The following is a 7,530-nucleotide window of genomic DNA, read 5'->3' on the forward strand; positions in this document are numbered from 1 at the left end:
AAATAAACAAAAAGTCAATTTGAAAGTAAATAATAAAAGTATATAGCATTTCTGTTGGATATCTGAATATCTCCTGGCGACTGTCGTACATAATAATAAGTTAAAAACATGAATCGGCCATTTACAGTCGCTGGAATGCAAGGCAAACATGCTCTGTCGCTTATTGACGACAGCTGGAATTAAATGCAAAATACACAGACATTTCAATAAGGTACGTGCTTGTTCGGAAATTTTTGATTTCATTTGCTTATGCGACTCTTAAAAATGTTCAAAGGAGTGATTTCCTCTTAACTGTTCTTTAAAAAAAAAAAAAAAATTACATTCAGGGTATCAACGGCATTTCTAAAAACATTATATAAAAATAAAATAAAACTCCTCTATAGAATCAAGTAACTTTTGCTTTCATACAATTCGTAAGATTTTTACTTTCTCGTATGCGAAGTAGTAAAAAAATAATGGAACTCGATATTTTGACCACTCTATGCGTTTCATGCCTCCTTGAGTTCGAAAAATGCATTCTTGGAATTATGTTTGGCTGTCTGTCTGTCTGTCTGTGCAGATGATAATTCAAAAATACTTTGAGCTAGATGAATGAAATTTGGTGTAAAGTCTTTTCATCAAATACGTAGATTTCTATAAAATTTTGAACAAAACCCATTCAGAGGAAGTCTTTCTGTCTGGATGTTCGAATGAAGAAGAAAATTACAAAACATAACGAGCTAAATAGAAAAAAAATTTGGTACACAGGTTTATGATCTAAAATATGAAACTTGGAGAGGAATCTGTCCAGAGTTTGACCATCTGTTTGTCCGTACTTTCGCATGCACGTAAACGCAATGACTTAAATAAATTTTATTTGTCATGTTATCTTGTGACTACAAATTTTATTTGTTATGTTATCTTATGACTACAAATTTTATTTGTTATGTTATCTTATGGTTACAAATTTTATTTGTTATATTATCTTATGACTACAAATTTTGGTTTCAGTCGGTTGAAAAAAAGGTATCCAAAGTACATATTCGATTTTCTAGTACTTCTGTATTAATTTCATGTCAGAGATTATATGAGAAAGTTTTGGGGAGATAATTCCTGATCTTTTTTTATTATTATTGATTTTTGTGTCACATTCAGGGTCTAGTAAATATCGGCATCCCCCCCCCCAAAAAAAAATCTAAAAAACCTTAATAAATAAAGTAAAATTCTCCATTTCCTCTGCTTTCATACAGTTCGCAAGATTTTTTTGTTGGATTCAAGTTGAAGCACTTTTCAAGTTTATTTTAGTATATCTTTCTGTAATCGCTCCAAATATACTATTTGAGCTGTTGCAGTATATCGTGGATCTCAACAAATCCATTTTACCTAACCAGAATGAGTGGGGGTATCATTTAATCTTAAATTTACATCTCCTCACTGCATAATTCATTATTTTATATTCAGAATCAGACATTCTGGTTCCTTTAGAGTCCGTTGATTATTATTTGTTCTTTACATCCCATTTTTGAATTCTCGTATAGAAAGAGAAAGTATTGTGATTGTCAAAAATTCGAATCTCCTCATTTTTTTTTTAGAACTCCTTGAGTTCGAAAAACAAAGCTTTACGAATTATGTCTATGTATCAGTGAACATGATAGCTAAAATAGCCGTGGGATAGATGGATGAAATTTGGTATGTGCTTTTAATACAAAACTTTTAGATTTCTATTCAATTTTAGACGAAATCCATTTGCAAGAAGTTTCTCTAAGTACAAATAAACACGATAACCGCAGAACATAAAGAACTAGATGGATAAAATTTGGTGCACTGTTTTTTTTTCTAATGTGTAGATCGATAATAAATTCTGAAAACAATCCGTCAAAGGGTTGAATGCCTGTTGATCTATACATTTCCATGCAAATAAATACGATAAAAAAAACGCAATGACTTCTATAAATAAATTTGGAATGTGACTAGAATTTTTGTGACTAAATTTGCAGTTCTGTGTCAAGTTTCAGTACAAATCAGTTGACAAACATGCATCCAAAATGCATACTCGGTTTTTTTCACTATCTGATGAAACACGAAAAATCTCATGGGGGGGGGGGGTCTGAAAATAAAAATGAGAATGCTTGAAGTTGACGACTTTGTCCAAAGTCTGTAATTTTTTTTTACGGGGAGAGGGGGATAATGCTTTTGGTAGGGAGTATACAAGAAAGTTTCGGTGAGACCACTCCCGTTAGTTTTCGGGCCGCGATGACCTGGTGGTAAGGTCTCGACAACGGAACGGGAAGGTTTCAGGTTCGAGACCCTATTCTACTGAAGAACCATGGTATACGCGGGTCTGATCTTCGTTAAATCCGTCGGGGGCCAAACGTCCTCCTGCTGGTGTGGTGTGGAAATTTGGAGAGAGGGTGCCAGATCAAGTGTCATCCTCGTCATCTGATCGCGGTTCAAAAGTACGAGGTCCGTTCCAAAATAGCCCTAAAGTTGCTTTAAAACGGAGCGTTAATAAAACTAAAAAAAAATCTTTAGTTTTCAAGTATTCGTGCTCATCAGGGTATAACATGCAAAAGGTACTTTGCCTGTTGTATATATTTAGGGTAAAGTAGAACCTGATATTATTTGGGATCAGAATCGATAAAAAAAAAATTGGAAAAGAACCGATACAAAATTTGGGATTATTTGGGACCAGAACCGATACAAAAAATAGAATATCCTGATATTTGAAGAGTAAAGATTATTTCTTAGAGGAAAAAGCGAAATTGAATTTAACCTTCCGTCGGGCGCAATGCAAATCCTAACACGATCGGGCGCAATTCATCTAAGAGATTAATGTACTCAATTAATGCAATTTTTGAATGTTAAAAAAACATATTAAACAGAACTTTTCACTTACATTTGAGTACATTTAGTATGAGTATTTGAGTATATATGAGTACTCAATTAATGTGACTTCATCTCACAGATTAGTTGCGCCCAATGGAAGGTTAATTACTCCAAAAATAAGATTGTTTACATTTTTTATAAATACATAGTGCATTCGAATATCACAACTTGGAAAAAATGAGTCAAAATCAGTTTTTTTTCTCTGTCTTAGTTCGTTTTTATATTGAGGTTTCTGTTTGCGGATTATTCCCCCTCCCCACCTAAAAACGATCTCGGTAACTATATTTTCGATAACTTGAGTTCTCTTGTATTTTCGTCTAGTAAAACTTCTAATCGGTTTCCTGGACGGTTTCGTAATATGTCTTGTAGTTCCATCTAGGCAAGCATGTCATTAGTTATCTTCATTCTCAACGATTGTCTAATATGCTGACAGAGTCTATTAATCATGGGTAAGTAGAATTTCGTTTATCAAAAATGTGTAGATACGAATGAACATTTTTCTCCATTATTCTCAGGATTTTGCGCAGAAGTTTAAGGCTTCTTCCAGGTCATCTAAGATTATTTGCATTATTCTTATGAAATTCTGAATGAATTATTGTTCAATTATTTACATGTTCTCTACCATGAGCATCATCCGTGGGTCATACCTACTTTCTAATTTTACTTAACCATCTATGTAATTAGATAACCCTTCTTTACTATAATTAAGAGATAGCTATGAAAGAGTCATCTAATTAGATAGGTGGTCCGAATACCAGGCTCGATCAGGTGGTCAATACAAGCCGTTTCCATGTCAACTGTTTCCGGTTTAGTTTTCAGATAAGGATTGGACATTGAGTATGTGACTTAAGGTCAATTTCGAAAGTCAGATATTTCGTAATAAAAAGACCCTCTCTTTTCAGGACGATTGTATATATTATAATATTGCAGACCGTTCTGTAATTTTCTCCATTGACCGTTTCGTTCAACATTACGAAAACAACTGGTAATTAATTCGTTTTCCAATAAACGCATGATTTTAAAAACTGAAGGTGTAGATGGCACTAAGCATTTGTCCCCTTCAAATTTCCATACTTTTCCTGTGAGACCCAATTTATTCGATAAATGTTTAATTTTTACGATGTATTTATGATGATATTTAAGCATCAGTTTGTCCATTTTGTTTGGCCTACGAAAATGTTAAAGCATCGTATTTCGATTTGTTTTTCATATTGGGCTAACAGCCCATTTCAAAGTGACATGAAGATTACATTAAGGGAGGCTTTGTAATTTTGGACCATGATTCAAAGTAGAGTATTTGAATCCGCATCACCTACTCAGAATTTCCAGACCATACTAGAGAAAAAATATTTGATCCAAGATACATTTAACACACCTTGAATCATACCAATGATTCGGACCAGTATCAAATGCATACTTCTTTATAATCTCTTAATTGTAGTAGAGGAGATAATATAATTAGAGAGTGGGTATGAATCACAGACGGTTCATACGGTGAACAAGGGAATAAAACAAGGAGATATAAACTAAACTAAGGTAGGCAACTAAACATATTACTGTAAGTGCTCTACTCGCATCGAATTCTACAATAAATGAGAACTTTTGCTGTCACCAAAATATGAGTAAAACAGCACTGAACGTGTTAAAATGAACAAAACCTACACATAAGTCGCTCTACAGTAGAATTGGAACTCGAATCCGTGACTGACTAGACTCCATGTAGATCTACCCACTATCAATTTATTTATGAGGATGAAAATCTTAGTATTTGAAGGACATCGAAAAAGTTCACATTGAATTATCGATCTATTTTAATCTCATATCCAGATTTAGTTTATAATTTCAAGTTTAAACTACAATAGAATCCGAAAGTGTTTTATTGACTATTTGATTATATCCATTTTGTTGGGGAAAAAACAAAATATGTTAAGAGATATCTCCTTTGTTTTCAGTAAAATATAAGAACAAAGCATATAAAAGTTTAGAAAATTTAGTAGTTTAATTTTAGAAGATATCCATTTCAGTTACGGAATTTTTATTTTTTAGTAAAAAAGTATATAAAAACACAAATAAAAAAAAAAAGAGCGATGCATAAATTGTGTGTGAGTTATGAGAATTTATTTCTATCATCTTGTGATATATTGAAGTTTACTTTCATAAAAAATTGTACTAATGCGTAAATTAAAATCATATATAAAAAACATTGTTACGAACAATAATCTCGAATAATATTATGTCCTAATTTATCTTCTTCTTAAAAGTGATGATCGCAATGGCTTGGTAGCAGGGTCTCAGCTTTTGGATCGGAGAGTTTCTGAATTGAAACCGATCCCATAGAAGTTACTTGATGCATGTGGCCCTGTTGCACGCTAAATCTGTCGTCAAAAGATAAATATCTTCCATTTATTCTCGGGTATATTGAAAAGGTTCGGAAAGGTAGAGCCTCATCGTCTGACCACGGTTTAAAACTACGAAATCTTTTCCAAAACAGGCATTGCATTGCGTCAAAATGAGGCGTTAATATGTTAAACTACCATTCATGAAATTTAACTGAGGCGTGTACTTCACACTTTCTATCTAATTAGATGATCCCTTCTCCGCTATAATTACGAAATCCAAGAAATGAGGTCGTGTGGCTGTTTATATGGCTTAGTACTGTGGTAACGGGTGACTGGCTGTAATTAAATAAAAGACGAGGTCATGTAATTAAAATTTGCGAGTCAAGGTAGCGAACATGTTAATGCAATTAAATTTAATCTTATGAGCGACACAAGAGCTAATCTATCGAAATTTTTTTCTGGTTATGTTTTTGTACAATTATTGCACCAATCTGGCATCGTGAAATCTTTCTCCCCGAAGAACTAATTTGTTCGTCATCTAATTAGTCATAGGGTGGCTTTACTTCCCTGTCCTTTTATATTAACTCATGTGTGATGGCCAGATTTATGATTAATAAGTCAAGTCATCAATGGAAACCCTCAAGAGCGGTGAAATGTTTCACGAATATTATCTAATAGCGCAGTGTTTAGTTATAATAGCGTTTCATTTTAAAACAATATTACAGTTATTACGGGAAGGATCTCGTAATATTGAACCTCAGTCAGATGACGAGGGCAATACATGAGCTGGTGCAACCTCACCAAGCTACCACATCATACCAGTAGGTGGCACTTAGTCCAGCCGAATTTGGCATTACCATATCCGTTTACAGAAGGTTCTTCGGTAGAATCGGGTCTCGAACCTGGAGCTCTACGGTCCTTACATCGAGACCTTACACCGTGCTTTGGGGGGAAATTTTTCTCTTTATTTTCTTTCTCTCTTTCTTTTTATTTTTTTCTTTATTTTTCAATGCAAATTGTGTTTTTGAAAAAGATATTTCGAAATTCCATCGTCTTACAAGCGGAATAGATTCATTCTGTTCTTACCGTCATGTAAAATAACACACATACTGCTTAGCAGATTCCATAATAATTTCAAAAATCTATCTAAAAGATAAAAGAATCTATTAAAACTCCCTAGCAACCAATAAATCTTATCAATGCAACTTAAAAGTAATATAAAAATAATTTTTAGCTCACGAATTCAAACCAATCACACTTGCGCCCACATGCCAATATCTCGCTCTTCCGCAAAATTGCTTCATTTAACATGTTTTTAAAAAAATAACAAAAATTTAGCTTAAATATTGACTTAAATAAAAATGTTCTTATTTCTTTGATTAATTAAACCAAATCACATTTGTTTCCAAAAACAAATTCGATAATCAGCAATTCAACTTTACGCATGGGATGAACAACTTATACAGAACAACGTTTCAATGTAATTAATAAATATTTTATATAGAATTATACTGAAAATAGATCAAATTCTTTTTTAACTATTAATGAAATATTATTTAAAATTACTTGTCACAGAAAATTTGAATCTTGTAATATATCTTCCCCCAAAACTTGCTTTATTTATGTAATTTCCTGATTCTGCTGTTTATTCTTTACAGGAATATAAGAATTTTATGTTTAGAATTTTTCAAAAGTCATATGTTTCTTTTTGAACCGACACGTATTTAGAAGATTTTTTACGAAATTATTTTCACGTCACATTTTACTTGATTTGGATGTAAAAAGTATTGTTGTAATGCCGTTACGATGATTGTATCATTATTTTCCTGTCTATTTTTTAAGGAATCGCAATGTGTTATAAAACTTTTGATTTCTCCATTTCTTTAATTATTTAGAAAAGTTTAGAGAAGTAAATTCAAATAGGATGGGAAGAGTTTTTGAAGAGCTGTTCCCCAAATTACTTTTTAATTGATGATGAAAATGCGAATCAATAATTTATTTCAAATACTACAAAAAATAATAAAACAAAATTTCATATATGATTAAAGTATACAAATTACATTTACTTTCCACCTATCACCTCTTTTTTTATGGCACTTAGAGTGGGAGAAGAGGATTTTACAAATATAATTTGAAAATTTAATGGCTGAAATTGAAACTTAACGAAAGAAATGTTTTTCTTTTTACACTTAGTGAATCATTTTATCAAACTCAGAGAATTACTGTTTAGTTTGAAAGTGAAATAACGCTTCTTCGTTTCGCTCACCTTCTTCAGATCTTTAATCCGGTTCTACCTTCATGGAGATAACATCGAATCCTACAGGTT

Source organism: Argiope bruennichi, chromosome X1 (genome assembly GCF_947563725.1).
Source record: "Argiope bruennichi chromosome X1, qqArgBrue1.1, whole genome shotgun sequence".
NCBI classification, from domain to species: domain Eukaryota; kingdom Metazoa; phylum Arthropoda; class Arachnida; order Araneae; family Araneidae; genus Argiope; species Argiope bruennichi.